This window comes from Gossypium hirsutum, chromosome A05, assembly GCF_007990345.1.
Source record: "Gossypium hirsutum isolate 1008001.06 chromosome A05, Gossypium_hirsutum_v2.1, whole genome shotgun sequence".
In the NCBI taxonomy this organism is placed as follows: Eukaryota; Viridiplantae; Streptophyta; class Magnoliopsida; order Malvales; family Malvaceae; genus Gossypium; species Gossypium hirsutum.
This window is the reverse complement of record NC_053428.1, coordinates 89677669-89695467: the sequence shown is the minus strand read 5'-3', so window position 1 is coordinate 89695467 and position 17799 is coordinate 89677669. Positions and strand designations below refer to the sequence as shown.

Genomic DNA, 17799 nt, shown 5'->3' with positions numbered 1-17799 from the left:
CGTCAAATTTTCTTACGTCAAATTTTTGGTCTTGAAACCACTGTTCCGACTAGTCCCTAATTCGGGATGTTACAGTTGGGACAATTAGTAAGGGTAAATAAGTTGTTTAGAGACGTTCCTTTAGAGGTTCAAGGGGCTATTTTTCTAGCTGATCTGATGGAACTGTCTTTTGGAATGTTTGATATGATACTGGGAATAGACTGGTTGGTTAAACACCGAGTGAGCTTAGATTGTGCCACAAAAAAGATTGTACTGAGAATTGAAGGGGATAGCAAGGTGGTCTTAATTGGGGAACATCGGAACTAGTTATCAAATGTGATTTCAGCATTGAGGGTTGAAAAGTTGGTTCGTAAGGGATGTGAGGCGTATCTGGCCTACATCAGTGTTTTAGATGCTAGGGATTCTTCGGTTAAGGATATCAGGACAGTTAAGGACTTTTTGGACGTTTTTCCTAAAGAGCTACCTAGGTTATCTCTGAATCGTGAAGTAGAGCTCAGGATTGAACTCCTTCCTGGTATAGCTCTGGTGTTCATTGCTCCCTATAGAATGGCACCCAAAGAGCTTGTAGGCTTAAGGCTCAGATTTAAGAGTTACTAGACCGTGGGTTCATCAGCCCTAGTGTGCCTCCGTGGGGAGCATCAGTTCTTTCAGTGAAAAAAAAGGATGGATCCATGCATATGTATTGACTATCGATAATTAAACAAGTTGACAATCAAGAAAAAGTATCCCTTACCGAGGATAGAAGAACTGTTTGACCAGTTCTGGGGGGCTTTGGTTTTCTCCAAGATTGACTTGCGATCAGAACATCATCAGTTGAGGATTAAGGAGACTGATGTACACAAGACAACATTTAGGACCCGATACGGTCATTATAAGTTCCTAGTGATGCCATTTGGACTGATGAATGCACCAGCGGCTTTCATGGATCAATGAACCGAGTGTTCCAGCTCTATCTAGATCGGTTCATGGTGGTATTTATTGACGACATACTTGTGTACTCGAGGACTGAAGATGAGCACGATGAACAACTCAGAATGGTTCTGCAGATCTTGCGAGAGAAACAATTGTACGCCAAGTTTAGTAAATGTGAATTCTGCTAACGGGAAGTAACATTTCTGGGCCATATGGTTTCTACTGAGGGGATAAGGGTTGATCCTCAAAAGATTAAGGCGGTGTTGGATTAGAAATAGCTTAAGACAGTATCTGAGATTCGTAATTTTCTAGGACTAGCAGGGTATTATCGATGATTTGTAGAGGGTTTTTGTAACACCCCAAACCCAGCCCAGACATTATGGCTGAATCTGACGTGTTACATTGAAGTGTTTTAGCGAAAATCGTGTTTTCATTGAAAACCTTTCTTAAACAAAAGAAACCTTAATTAACTAAACAATAAACACACCTTTCAGTTTCGAAAGCCTTGTTTAAAACATTTGATTTAAGAAAACTTATCAATTAAAAAATTAAGTTGCGGAAACGTAGAAAACATACTATAATTTAGGAACCCATGTTTTGTAATATCTTGATTTTGGGCCTAGTCTGAATAGTGGTTTCGTGACCACAAAATCCGAGATAGAAATAATTATATTATGATTATTTTAAGGTCTATGATATGATTGCATGATTGTGTGAAAATTTCATGAAGAAATTTTATGCATAAAGTGCTTAAATTGAAATTAGGGACTAAATCGAATAATTTGTAAAACTTGCATTCTAGAAGTTTCTAGTATGAAATTGTTTTGAAATATTAATTAGGAGGTCTTAAATATAATTTTACCAATTTCTAAGTCTTGGACAAAAATTGGACATGGATGGAATTTTTGGAAAGTTTAGTAGTCAAGGCATTTTGGTCATTTAGGGGTAAAATGAATTAAAATACAAAATTAAAAGCCAATTTTGCTCATCTTCAACCCCATGGCCGAATATAGCAAGGTGAAACCATGGCTAGGGTTTTTCAAGCTTCCAAGCTAGATTGTAAGTCCGTTCTAGCCTCGTTTTTAATGATTTTTACGTTTTTAGAGTCCCGGTAGCTCGATTTAATTTATTCTAGCAATAATTTAACCTAGGGTTTATATTTGGAAAAATACCCATAGGTGAAATTTGTGTATTTTGGTGTTTTATGATAGAATATGAGGTTTTAAATTATGTTAGACAACTTGTGCTACTCGGTTTTAAGCGAAAACTAGCAAAAGGGCTTAATCGGTAAAAATACCTAATAGTCATAAGTACATGTTAGAGTGAGAATTTGATGTTGCCATAGAAGGGAAAAATGATCAGCATGTCATAAAACATAAGAAAATAGGTTGAAGTTTAATTTACGAGCTTTGGGGCAAAAGTGTAAATATGCAAAAGTTTAGGGGCAAAACTGTAATTTTGCCAAAATATGATTTTGGGCCAATTTGAATAATGTGAGTCCTAATTAGACTATATTTTAAATGATAGATCAAGGAAAACTAAAATTCGGGCTAAAATGGGGAAAATACCAAGTTGTGGACGAAATGGTAAAAGTAGCCATTTTCGCATACGAGGTAAGTTCATGTGCAAATAATGTAGCATAATTGTTATTTTTAAGTTATTGATGTTAATTATATGATATGCTGATTTTTATTATGAAATATATGCTTTGTGGTTATTTTCGAATAAAATGCAAATTATGTGTTTTAATTGTTAAATATAAAGTACTACCGAGTATTGGTTTTGGTATTTTACGGAAGATGGCAAGGATATGTGTTCGAGGAAAATCTCGTTTGAACCTTAGGAATAGATTAGGATACAAGTGACATGTCACTAGGATGGTTGAGCATCCGAACTCGTTGAGTTGAGTCCGAGTTCACTTATGGATGCGAATGTCCGAACTCGTTGAGTTGAGTCCGAGTTCGTGAAATGTAACTAGGAATCCGAACTCATTGAGTTGAGTCCGAGTTCACTTATGGATACGAACGCCCGAGCTCGTTGAGTTGAGTCCGAGTTCACTTATGGGCGGGTTACATGGTAGCTTGGCTACATATGTGGCACTTATGTGCAAACTTTCCATGTATCCGAATTATATTCCGATGTGTTCAACGGGTAAAATTCTACTCAAATGGAGGAATACTCGAGATGAAAGGAGGAATACTCGAGATGAAAGGGACGTATTGGTAAGTGTTGTCAAATGAATACTTTGACAGGTATGTACTTAACCGTCGGGTTGAAAACTCGATATAACAACAATATGGTAAGATGATAAATGAAAATATGATATGAATGTCTCGGCGATGATTATGCAAATGATGTTTTATGTTTGCGTATATAGTTGTGTTAGTTGCTATTTGCATGTGAGCTTACTAAGCATTTATGCTTACTCCCACCTTTTCATTCCTTGTAGTGTTGACAAGCCAGCTCGGAAATCGGGAACGATCAGAGGCACACTCACACTATCCGTATACCATCTTGGCATAATGGCTTGTATATTTTGAGTATGGCATGTATAGCATTATAATCATTTTGTATATATGGTCTTATGATATGGTTATTGAGTGGTATGGAAATGCTTGGTAATGATTAGCCATTGGAATGGCTAATCATGATCATATTTGGTGTTATGTATGCTAAATTGCTAGCTAATCCATGGAAACCATGAAATAGGTAAAATTCACCATAAAATAGATTCAGACAGCAGCAGTGACGTGAGTTTGAAAAATCACTAAAAATAGTAGAGATACAATTAGATGATGAATAAAATATGGAATTGAATAATTATGAGTCTATTTTCATATGGATGGAACAAAACAGGTATATGAGTTATATTTTATGATATGTTTAAATTTTTGTGAAACAGGGCTAGAGCGATTTCTAGATCCCCTGTTATGACTTTGGAAATTCACCATAAATTGTACAAAGGTAATTAGAAGTCATACTTTATATGTAAAGATTCCTTATTTAGTGTAGTTTTATTATAAATAAACGGAATAGTCATTGAAGCTCTGTACAGGGAGATATCTGATTTGTAATACACAGAGGTCAGAGTAGTCGAACCCTGAAACAGGGGAGACTTTAACTAATAAACTGTACTAATTGGCCCGACCAAAAATTCTAGAAAAAAATTACTAGATAGATATATAAGTCTAGTTTCAGGAAAAATTTACAGAATTGGATTTTGAGTTTTTGAACTCGAGATATGATTTTTAAAGCGACTATGATGTAGTTAGACAGCTTGTCTGGAAATTTTAAAATAAATTGTATGAGCTGTTTAAGTAATGAATTAAGTCCGTTAACACCTCGTGTTCGACTCCGGCAACGGTCTCAGGTACGGGGTGTTACATGTTCAACTTCTCGTAATTACAATGGAAATAATAATAATAATTCAAGTATTAGTAACTAATAAACCATAATTTATACATATTTTTACCCCATGCTTAACGCATTTTATGGATGATTTTTCCTTAGAATTGGTGAATTCGACGCTCTTAATGCCTTAATTTCATGTTTTATACTTAGGTGAGCATATGAGAGCGAAAGGAAGGAAAAACGAGCCAAAAATGAAGAAAATGAGCCAAAGTACGAAATCAACACGGCCTGAACTTCCTCACACGGGCATACCACACGACCGTGTCAACCTGGCAGAATTGAAGCCCGATTCACACAGGCGTGTCACACAAGCGTGTCCCTGCCGAACCCAAGTTGAGTCCAATTTGGAAAAGGCTAATTTTGAGGGTTCCTAGGCATTCCAAAGCCTATATATACACCTTAAAGGAAGAGGAAAAGGGACATAAAGAGAAGGAGGCAGGGAACTGCTCAAGGGAAGCCGATTGATCCATCTCAGAAGCTGGAGTCACCATCAAGACTGAAGATCTCCCCTTAATTTCCCTTCAGGAGTTTTGGGTTTTCTTTATGTTTTGTATTCATTATTCTTTTGAGATGTTTTCCTTTTTAGTTATGAACTAAATCCCCTAAATACCCAAGGGGAATGAAACCTAAGATGAATCTTGTTATTATTTTTTGAATTGTATGATAAATATTTAACTTGTTCTTAATTATATGTTCTTAATTCTTGTCTTGATATCCCAGGATACTGATTCAAGATAAGATCTTATTCAGAGGAGGAATAGATCCTATCTAAGAGTACATTTGTAATTAATTGGGCAGAGTTGATTGTGTGCCTAGACATAAGGCGACAAGATTTTGCCGGATTAGGGTGAAACCTAATGAGGGGATCCATAGACAACCCTCGGGGTGTTAATTAGAGAAAAGTCTCAATTATTCAATCTAGGGATTAGACGTTATTAGTCCTAAATAGGGATAATAACATAACTTAGGGGTCTTTACAGGATAATTTAAATGAATAAATCGTTTGATTCAGAACCAGAATAACAAGTAAAGTCTAGGTGGATTTTTCCTTAGGTATTGTCTTAATTCAATCGCTTTCCAAAAGTAATCCCCCAATTCTACTTTCTGTGAATTATTAGTTTAGATAATTAGTTAGTTAAAACAAAACCCCCTTATTCATAGGCTAGATAATAAAAAGACAGTCATTACAAGTACGTTTAGTTCCTTTGGGTTCGACAATCCGGTCTTGCTAAAACTATACTACTGTTCGATAGGTACACTTGCCTACATCATGATAATAGTTAGTTTCAAGAATGATTCTTTATAAACATTTAAAACCTGTCACACGAAAATCGCAAACAAGTTTTTGGTGCCTTTGCCGAGGAACTAAGATATTAGGAACGCTCAATTTTTATTACTTTAGCCATTTATTTTTCTTGCAAGTTAATTTTACTTTATTTTTATTATTTATTAATTTATTTTTTCTTTCTCTTGGCAGGTTTTTATAGTTTATAACTAGAAGAAACTCGTCAGGACCACTACTTTTTCACGAAGAAATCGATCGCATAGTTCACAGAAACCAAAGAGAAATAAGGCGAAGCTTAAGATACACAGAGAACGAGCAAGAGGACGATACTCAAACCCCAACCGAAGAGATGGCTGAAAACCAAGACAATCAGCTACCCCCTGCGATACACGTTGAACTAGCAAATCAGAATCCTGCTCCTCGTACTATCTATGATTATGCTAAACCTAATTTAACAGGAACTAAGTCAAGTATAGTTAGGCCTGCTATTACTGCAAATAATTTTGAACTAAAACCTAACACTATTCAAATGATACAGCAATTTGTTCAGTTTGATGGTTTGCAGGAGGAGGATCCAAACACTCACTTGGCAGATTTCCTAGAATTCTGCGATACATTTAAAATTAATGGCGTTTCTGACGATGCCATTCGTCTTCGATTATTCCCTTTTTCATTGAGAAACAAAGCTAAACAATGGTTAAACTCATTACCACGAGGGTCAATCACTGATTGGGAACAAATGGTCGAAAAATTTCTATTAAAATATTTTTTGCTAGCTAAAACGGCCAAATTACATAATGATATGTCTTCGTTTGTGCAGATGGACTTAGAAACTCTTTACAGTGCATGGGAGAGATACAAGGACTTACTGAGAAGGTGCCCTCATCATGGGTTACCGCTTTGGCTGCAGGTTCAAACATTCCATAATGGCCTGAATCCTTCGACTCGACAAATGGTTGACACAGCTGTAGGCAGAACCATAAATAATAAAACACTTGAAAATGCTTATGAGCTTATTGAAGAGATGTCACTAAATAACTATTAGTGGCAAGTCATGAAGACTAAGTCAACTAAAACAGCAGGCGTTTATAATGTCGATTCAGTTACTATGCTGTCAAACCGGGTAGAACTTCTAAATAAAAAGATTCATGGTTTACTTGGTTCTACTCAGGTACATCTGGTAATGAGGTGCGAGACGAATGGAGGAGGAGCATGCATAGAGTATCAACCCTTCAACCCTAGCATCAAGGAGGAACAAGTTCAATAAATGGGTAACAATAACTCTAGATCCAAAATAGCCCATATAGTAACACTTATAATGCAGGTTGGAGGAACCATTCCAATTTCTCGTGGGGTGGTCAAGGAAATAAACGCCACAACATCTTTCGGGTTTTCAACAACCACCTTACCAGCAAGAAAAGAAGCCGAGCCTTGAGGAGATGCTAACTAAATTTATCTCAGTGTCAGAAACTCATTTTGAGAACACTGAAATAGCACTTAAAAATCAACAAGCGTCGATCTAAGGGCTCGAAACTCAGATAGGTCAACTGTCCAAACTAATCTCCGAACGACCACAAGGTAGCTTGCCAAGTAATACTGAACCCAACCCAAGGGAACAACTCAACGTAATCAATGTTCAAGATGAAGAAGGATTCGTTGAGCCTGAGCCTGAACCAAGGCAAGAAACTGAGATAAGCAAAGATTAAGGTGAGGTAGACCACAATGAGCAAAAATCGGTAAGTACAGAATACAAACCTCGTGTGCCATACCTTAATGCGACAAGGAAAGACCGCTCAGATGAACAATTTGATAAATTCTTTAAACTCTTAAAAAAATTACATATTAACTTACCATTTATTGAAGCTCTATCGTAGATTCCAAACACAATGAAATTCTTAAAGGAGCTTTTAGCAAATAAACACAAGTTGGACAAGGCATTGCATGTGGAGCTAAACGCAGTTTGCTCAGCTGTTCTACAGAATAAACTACCTAACAAACTAAAAGATCCAGGAAGTTTTACGATTCCTTGTTTAATTCAGAGTTTAGATCTTAATAATGCATTAGCTGGTTTAGGGGCTAGTATTAATGTCATGTCTTACAAAATGTTCAAACAATTAGGTGTTAGGAAACCCAAATAGACTAGGATGAGCATTCAATTAGTAGATAAAACTATAAGATTCCCTAGGGGTATTATTGAAGATGTGCTACTTAAAGTCGATAAATTTATATTTCCCGTTGACTTCATTGTTCTATAAATAGAGGAGGATAGAAACACTCCTTTGATTTTGGGACGGCCCTTTTTAGCAACTACTAAAATGATTATTGATGTTGGCACAGGTGAGCTCACATTCCTTGTGGGAGATGAAATAATCACCCTTCAAGCTCACAATTCTGGCAATACATCAGAAATTGACGGTGATCGTCTAAACCATTCTACTAAAACTGACAATATGGTGCCACCTACTTTGCAGGAAATGAGTCTGAAGGAAGCATATGAGCCATTCTCAAGCAATATTAGAGAACCTATTCATGAAGATCGAAGGCTACAAATCGAGGAGCTAGATGAATGGCGGACACATAAACTGAGAACACACGATAAACCAAAACTATGCCAGAACGAGCTCAATACCTTTCCACGTCAACTTAAGGTTGGAGATAAAGTCTTATTAGATGCCGCAGATCCTCACATTGTCACTACCACACCGAATGAAGAAATCCCTCTTGTGGTACTTATCATTTTCCCAATCCGTATAGTCGAGGTAAGTCATCCCAAGTTCGGCACTTTTAAGGTAAACAACACCTGTCTAAAACCTTATTTTGATGAGAATGATAGCAGGAATGAGGAGTATAAACTCCTCAAACCACTATGACCATTCAATGGAGAGGTAAGTCGAGCTTAGAATATAAATAAGCGCTTCTCGGGAGGCAACCTGAGCACTAACAATTTTAATTTCTTTAAATTTTAGTATTTAACACCAAACTTACTAATAGAGATCTTAAATACAGGTTTTTCCACACAGACACGGCCAAGCACACGGGCGTGCTTAGGGCCGTGTGAAAACAGGGGAAAGATTTCCCCAACACGGGCTATGATAAATACCCACAGTCGTGTGACATAGCCGTGGGCGAACCTGCCAAAACAACACGGGCGTGTGACACGCTCGTGTCTAGAACCCGTGGTCGAACTTGTTAAACGAACACGGGCATGGTCCTACATACACGAGCGTGGAAGAAGTGAACAAAGCCAGGCACAGTCGTGTGACACAGCCGTGTGCACCCATACGCCCAAGGAACACAGGCATGGACTAAAAGTCAGACGCACCCAAATTCAAAATTCGGGAGCCACACGAGCAAAAATTGGGGAACACGAGCGTGTTACCTGGCCGTGTGCCACAAAATCTATAAATAGGCTACACTATTCACTATATTCTTCACCCAAAAAACCCTAATTCTAGCCGCTGCAAGTCCGCACGCCCTCTCCACCATGCCCGTGCGCTGCTTCCAATTGCATTTTTGACACCCAACCTCTCTCTTTAGCGTTTGTTTACTCCTTTCTCTTTTATTTCACTAATTTATAATGCTATTTATCATAGTAATCTATATTTTCCATATTATTTTCATATTTCTATCACTCAAATGTCATTTATAGAACAAGCTATCATCTTTTTCTTGTTCAAATTCTTATTCGTTTCATGATTTCTCTACTCCACTTGATTAGTTAGAAGTGCATATTCATGGTTAGGATAGTTGAAATATTCATGCCTCTTGTGTTGACATTTATGTTCATTCGTATAGTATGATACATTCCATTCTTTGCCATTTTTACTTATATCACCATGCTAATGCCACAAAAGTAGGTCATTGAACTTATTGTTTTTGCTAAACTTAGTAATTGTGGCTGAACATATTTATGGATTTTCCTCTTCGAATTTAGTCGCATTTTCCCCTGTCTACTCATCAAGACGAATTAATGTTTCCAATTGCAGGCATACAATGTCGTCTTCACGTGGTAAAAAGACTGTTGTCCTTGCTTCAAGGAAAGGGAAGGGAGCGTCATCTTCTTCGGGTCCTACCGTGGAAGTTTGCCACCCTTTCCTGAGGTTCCCCATCGGGCCCCAAGAATAACTTTTTCAAATACTCTGGGCCTGACCTTTAATTGCGGGCTGCTACATCGACTGGGCTGCAGTAGAACAAGTTTAGTTGGCAAATGTGATTCGAGTCCTCCTAACCATCGACCCTTGGGAGATTTCTGTGGGATCATCGAGCCGACGTATCTCGAGCTCACGATGGAATTATGCTCCACATTTCATCTTCAGACCCTGATGATAAACTACGATGATCCCAACACGGTGCAATTTCGCCTAGGCGGATTAGTCCACTAGCTTAGCGTCTCAGAATTCGATACTATACTGGGTTTATATACAGAGGAATTCAAGGAGGAGAATGACTTATATGTTCTCAACTGCCACATCCATCGTTCTCCTTCAAGGTGTTGGGACGCACTAGTACCAGGCACGGCCATCTACAATTCTAGTCGCTCCAAGGCATCAGCTTTCCTCCATCTCTGAGGTACTTACACACCATTTTGGCTCACACAAAAATAGGAAGGCGAGAGAGCACTAGCGTCGTCAATACTCACGACGCCTACTTTCTATGGTGTATGTCACACGGGCATGTCATCGACCTTGCCTATTTCATTGCCCTTGCCATTCAACACCAGACGGAGCGGCATAGGAAGGGGGTCATTTCCATTGGCCCCTATGTGACACAATTGGCTCAACACTTCGGGTTCCTCTGCACCGTGGCTCAAGAATCATCCTCGACCCTTATTGGCCAGATCTCTCCACAAGGCATCTCGAGCATGCTTAGCATGAGGATGATCGAAAAGTGTCTAGGAACCTACCCTCCTCAATATCGCCTCTCCCAATCTACCGAGGAGAAGGCCCCCGAGGACATTACTAATGATGTCCCCCCACATCACGAGAACCCACCGTCTCAGCCACCACCACCCTCTCGTCCAGTTCTTGCGATGGCTTCATATGCTGACATCTCTGAGCGCCTCACTCGATTCAAGCAGCAGTGTTTTCAACGATTTGACAACATTGATGCTACTCTACAGCAGATTTGTCAGCATCTCCACATCTCATCGCCACCCCTACCTCGCGAACCATTTAGCGATGAAGATGTTTAAAAACATTTATTTATTATTTTATGTTTTTACTTTTATTTTATTTTAAGACTACTTTTTATTTTTCTTTCACCTTATTTTTATTAGGACTTATAATTATTATTTTACAATTTTTAATTTTGGCTAATTCCTATTGAGTACTTACCCTTCCTTATATATTTCCTAAAAGAGTTCCTGATTCTATCACAGTTATAAAGAGCTCCGCAGCTCACTATTACTCAGGAACTCGAAACTCCATTGGGAACGGTTCTCCACGACTGTCATGCCCTGCTCGACCACGATCATAACCAACTTCAGGTATAATATTCTTTTGGCCAAGGACTTATGGACTAATAAACCTCTACTACTGCTGGAGTATCTTCCTCCACCCTCATGCCGATTATTCTCCAAAACTCTAGTTCAAGGAAATTCACTCATCACTCAAGAAGTTTCACTCCTCTCCCTATCTTATTTCTATATTCTTATATCTATCTTTTTACATTGAGGACAATGTACATCTTATGTGTGGGGGTATTCATTTCATTATCAGAAAAATCCCTGAATGACTACCTTGTCCTCTTGAGAAGCTCTCATATCATATTTAGGATAAATTTTGATTGATTTATGATTTTTATTGATATATCTTAAATTAAAACATAGGCATTTATGCATTGATTGTTTAAACTTTAAGACATTAGAGAATCAAGCATGATAAGTTGATTTTTAAGAATTTAAAATTTTAGGTTGTTTCCCCAAAGTTTAGGTATTACTTTGAGTTGGAATTGACAAGTTTTAAACATCAAAAAGCCATAATTTTTTTGAGATTTTTGAGCCTTTTAAGCATCTATTAATTCTTTCATGCTAACTTTTATTATTGCTTTGAGTGCGTTAGTATTGAACTGTTATTCTAGAACTCGCTTGATTATGCATGTCAAGACCACACCATTTGATTTGATATGTCAAAATTTTTTAGGCACTCAGGATTAAACCACTCATGCCATGAAAAACCTACTGCCAAAATTAAACCCTAGTGAACCCCTTTGAGCCTAACAACCCATTTTTTTATTACCCTTAATATTAACCCTTAACCCATTATTGTTGAAATCCCCTAAATTAAATTTGATCCCTATTTTTGTCAAGATTTGAATTGAAATAGTTACTCAGCTATTTCTTGTTCTTAATAGTTAGTCTATGTTATTTAACTCATTCTTAAAAAAAAATTGTGTAACACATTAGTAGTAATCTTTTGTTGTTGAGCTTAAGTATTTAAATTCCATATTCTGAGAAGAAGCTCTATTGTACGCAAGCGATGATTAAATCCTTTTCTAGTTAAGTAATTTTTCAATCCGGTCTTGATTCTAACCTTTTCTTTTAGCTTGTGACCACACCCCCTAACCAAGCCTTGTTACAACCCTCTAAAGACGTTTTGATTGATGTATCATCTCAATTTATAGTAGTGGAGATTTGATTTTCGTGCAAGCCTTTGGTAATAATTTTTCCTTATTGACTATTGAGTGCTTCATTTATTGTCCTTAAACACCTCAAGTGATTTGAGTGAATATTTAGTTAGGATGTGAAACTCTGTGATATTCTGAATCAAAGGTAATTACTTAGATGAGGGGAGACACCTATGTTTTTAGGATAAAATGCTCAACTTGGAATGTTGAAGCTTTAATGTTATTTTAGTTGAATTCTCAATGTATGATTACATATGGATTATTTTGAGATATTTTCGATAGGGATTATAAGTTGAGAAGAATTTATTTTGATTATGAGTTGAGAATTTTGCTTGAGGACAAGAAAATGTTTAAGTGTGGGGGTATTCGATAAACCGTAATTTATACATATTTTTATCCCACGCTTAACGCATTTTATGGATGGTTTTTCCTTAGAATTGGTGAATTCGATGCTCCTAATGCCTTAATTTCATGTTTTATACTTAGGTAAGCATAGGAGAGCGAAAGGAACGAAAAACAAGCCAAAAACGGAGAAAATGGGCCAAAGAACGAAATCAACACGACCTAAACTTCCTCACACAGGCATACCACACGGCCGTGTCAATCTGGCAAAATCAAAGTACGACTCACACGGGCGTGTCCCTGTCAAGCCCAAGTCGAGTCCAATTCAGAAAAGGCTAATTTTGAGGGTTCCTAGGCATTCCAAAGCCTATAAATACACCCTAAAGGAAGAGGAAAAGGGACACAAAGAGAAGGAGGTAGGGAACTGCTCAAGGGAAGTCGATAGATCCATCTCAGAAGCTGGAGTCACCATCAAGACTGAAGATCTCCCCTGACTTTCCCTTCAGGAGTTTTAGGTTTTCTTTATGTTTTGTATTCATTATTCTTCTTAGATGTTTTTCTTTTTAGTTATGAACTAAATCCCCTAAATACCTAAGGGGAATGAAACCTAAAACGAATTTTGTTATAATTTTCTGAATTGTACGATAAATAATTAACTTGTTCTTAATTATGTGTTCTTAATTCTTGTTTTGATATCCCAGGATACTGATTTAAGATAAGCTCTTATTCAGAGGAGGAGTAGACCCTGTTTAAGAGTACATTTGTCATAATTAAGTGGAGTTGATTGCGCGCCTAGACATAGGGTGACAAGATTTTATCGGATTAGGGTGAAACCTAATAAGGGGATCCATAGATCGAGTTAATGCAACCCTAGGGTGTTAATTAGAGAAAAGTATCAATTATTCAATCTAGGGATTAGACGTTATTATTCCTGAATAGGGATAATAACATAACTTAAGGATCTCTACGGGACAAGTTAAATGAATAAATCGTCTGATTCAAAGCCAGAATAACAAGTAAAGTCTAGGTGGAGTTTTCCTTAGGTATTGTCTTAATTCAATTGTTTTCCAAAAGTAATCCCCCAATTCTACTTTCTGCAAATTCTTAGTTTAGATAATTAGTTAGTTAAAACAAAATCCCCTTATTCTTAGGCTAGATAATAAAAAAGACAGTCATTACTAGTACTTTTAGTTCATTTGGGTTCGACAATCCGGTCTTGCTAAAACTATACTACTGTTCGATAGGTACACTTGCCTACATCGTGATAATAGTTAGTTTCAAGAACGATTCTTTATAAATATTTAAAACCTGTCACATGAAAATCGTGATCAATAACATAATGAAAACCTTATTACAATCTAATCTGAACACACTTAAAAAGAAATAAAAACTTAAATGCTTAAAAAAAACCAAGTCTAAATTATCTTGCTTGCCGCCACCCGGCGTCCCTCCAAACTTTGAACCTTCTATTGAGCATCACCTGAAAATAAAATAAAAGAGGGGGTGAGTTTTCGCAAACTTATTGTGTACAACCCTCGATGAAAAACAAACACTCAAAGAGAAATAAACAAACATACAATGCAATCCCATCCAAATTATCCATCCGCTACACACCAGCTCCATCCCCCGTCACAACATGTGGGGATATAAATATCGACCCACCTAGCCCACACACCAATGGTAGCCCGGTTACGGAACTACCTTCATTTACATATTGGGCTTTAAAAGCCGTCAGTGGATCCACGATTGTCAAGCAACCATGCAATCCTCATATACTTCCTCCGTTCCATAATTCGCAACCCATATGCAACCTAAGCAGAATATCATATGTATGCATGTCACATCCATAAAACTTACATTTAACACCTAGGGGTATTTTGGTCATTTTCGCTCTTAGGGGCATTTCGATAATTTTCCCTCTATTACAGTTTTCACTTACCTTGGCCCGTTAACAAATCATATGAGCTAAGATGAAGGAATACTATGCACTAGGTAGGATTCCAGAGAAGAGGAGGTGAGTCACTAAGACCGTTTAAGTACCTAGCTCTCCCTAGATCCAATCCTAGACATGCATATACCCGTTGCCACACCTTAACCCTATGACTTGTCCACGGTCGCAATATATTAATAAATTTTTATGTAGTTACCATATACTAGGCCCAAAACCCCTACATACATGCATATGGACCACTTGCCCCATCTCATTCATATTTCCCATCAGGCTCAATTCACATTCATATCGCCTATTAGGCCCAATTCATATTCATAGGGCCTATTAGGCCCAAATCACCTTTATATGGCCCGTTAGGCCCAAATCACCTTATATTCATGCTCACATACAAATTTTCTATCACATAGCATCAATTATCAAATTTTACCTATTATGGGCCCAACAGCCCATCAGGCCCATTAAGCCTATTCTGGCCTGGTTGGCCAGATCACAGCCCAAGTCCAAGGAATTTCCCATGGGCCTCAGAAAACCTATCAGTTTCCTCCTCACGAGTGTTCGCGCACTCGCAAGACTACCGCAGCCAAACTTTTAGCTTTTTGACATTTCAGCTTTTCAGTATTTCAACTTTTCTGCTTTTGTCGATCTACTTGTGTGTGCAGTGCATGTACACACTTGGTAAGCAAGCATGCTGCGATTCCCTTAGTCATGAACCTACAAACGATATCATTCTACAATTAATCGCATGCTTAATACATATTTTTACTAAAATCGAAACCTTACCTTTCACCTTACCTTGCGCGACAAGTATAACAACCCCTTCTTTAATCACTAACCACGATCAACTCCTAGATCTGCATCAATCTTAACTATTAAAGCTAGAATAATAGATGACTCGTATCCAACACAAGTCCCCTTACCTTAACTATGACCATTCGGCCAACTAAGATTAAGAGTACTTACCAACGTCTGTCACTTGAACAACAAGTCGGCAGGGATCCAAAAACTGAAATTTGATACCTATTCCTACCCAAAAACCAATTAGAAGAAGTGAAGAACAATAATAGATACCTTAGCAAAAACCGACTGGAAGAGCAACACTTACACTAGATTCGATCCAAGAGTATTAGGCCCTTGGAAGATTCGACTTCCAAACTTAATATGGTGAATAAGGTATATTTGGAATAGATTAAAGAAGAAGAGTAGAAGAAGAACTCGACAGAAAGAAATAAAAACAAAAGGGTTTTCAACTTTTTGGATCTTGAAGCTAAAAGGGTTTTTCGGTAACAAGGTGAAAAATATTTCGGTATTAGCCTGATACCCTTGCATTCAGAATCAATTTGTAACCTTTATGGCCGAATTCCTCAAGCCCAAGTTCCCATTTCGGCTCTACTTGCTCCTCACTTCTCATCTCCTTATTTTTCTCCCTGATAATCCCTTGATCCTTTTCTCAAATTTCTCTTCTGATCACTCCCCTTGGAGTCCATATTTACACTACTTCCATCCTTCTAGAAGGCCAAAATTAAACTTCTAAAAATACTAAACTAGGATTTGAACCTTGGATCTCCTTGCTAGCCACTAACGTTATCTCTCTACACTCTAAGTGGCGTCAATTAGCCACTCTTCCACAAGGCTTCTTGATGCCATTTTCCCCTAACTTTATTTAAAAGCCTAACTACTTGCCAATAAGGTCCTTTTAATAATTAAACTATAATTTCATTTACCCCTAGGTAAAAAACTCAAACCTTAATTAAGCCCTATTATAATTATCACATGGCTAGGAAGAAAAACACAATTTTTATCAAAACCTAAAACAAAGAAATTTTAGGATTTCGAGATTTTCAGGTTTTGAGATTTTTGGGGCATTACAGTTTTCCATTGATTGTAGCACCCTTGACTAAGCTGCTATGTAAGGGTGTGTCGTTTAACTGGACTGATGCGCAGCAAGAGAGCTTTGAAAAACTCAAAACTGTACTAATTCACCTGTTTTGATATAGCCAGAGTTTAAAAAAGAGTTTACTATCTACAGTGATGCATCACATGTCGGTTTGGGATGTGTGTTGATGTAAAAGGGTAAGGTGGTAGCGTATGTGTCTGATCAGCTTAGGACTCATAAGCCGAATTATCCAACGCATGACCTAGATTTGGTCGTAGCGATGTTCGCATTGAAAATCTAGATGCATTACCTATATGGTGAAAGGTGTATCATTTACACGGATCACAAGAGCCTCAAGTATCTCCTCACTCAGAAGGAGCTAAATCTTAGGCAGCATAGATGGATTGAGCTGCTTAAAGACTACGACTGTACGATTGAATACCAGCCTGGTAAGGACAATGTGGTGGCCAACGCACTGAGTCGTAAGGTTGTGACTGATTTGCGGGCGATATTTGCTCACCTCTATTTATTTGATGATGGAAGTCTGCTAGCTGAGCTTCAGGTTAAGCCTACGTGAATTGGGTAGATTAAGGGTAAGCAGTTGGAGGATGAATCTCTGGGTCTTCGTTTCCGATAGGTTGAGAGTGGGCATAATGAGGACTTTGGACTGAATTGCGAAGGGGTATTCTGTTTCCATGAGAGAATCTGTGTACAAAAGACACTGAATTGAGGCAGTCGATACTGAGAGAGGCGCATAGTAGCCCCATGCTATGCATCCTGGCAAAAATAAGTTGTACCATGACCTTCGTGAGTTATACTAGTAGCCAAGACTTAAATGAGAGGTTACTGATTTTGTGGGTAAATGTCTGACTTGCCAGCAGATTAAGGCTGAGCATCAGTTACCTTCGGGTTTGTTATAGCCAATTAAGATCCCCCTTTGAGAGTGGGAGCGAGTGACTATGGACTTTGTTAGTGGGTTACCCCTCACACCCACTAAGAAGGATTCTGTATGGGTCATCGTGGATCGATTGACCAAGTCCGCCCATTTCATACCGATTCATATTGACTACTCGCTACTGAAATTGGCTAAACTGTATGTGTCTAAGATAGTAAGACTGCATGGGGTATCGGTTTCGATCATCTTTGATAGGGATCCTCACTTCACGTCTTGATTTTGGAAAAAGATACATGAGGCTCTAGGTTCAAGGTTATACTTCAGTATTGTTTTCCATCCTTAGACAGATGGTCAATCTGAGAGGGTGATTTAGATACTAGAGGATATGTTGAGGAGCTATGTGATTGACTTGCAAGGTAGTTGGGAGGAGTATTTACCGTTGGCAGAGTTCGCTTACGATAATAGTTACCAGTCTAGTGTACACATGGCACCTTACGAGGCACTTA

At 37.9% G+C, this 17799-nt stretch overlaps 1 non-coding gene across 1 annotated transcript; it reads right to left on the bottom strand.

The window, feature by feature from the left end:
• Positions 1-6396: 6396 nt before the first annotated feature.
• On the bottom strand, positions 6397-6502 carry LOC121230094 (small nucleolar RNA R71). Its single transcript, XR_005928046.1, has one exon. It is a non-coding gene; the product is annotated as a small nucleolar RNA R71 (small nucleolar RNA).
• Between the last annotated feature and the right edge of the window lie 11297 nt (positions 6503-17799).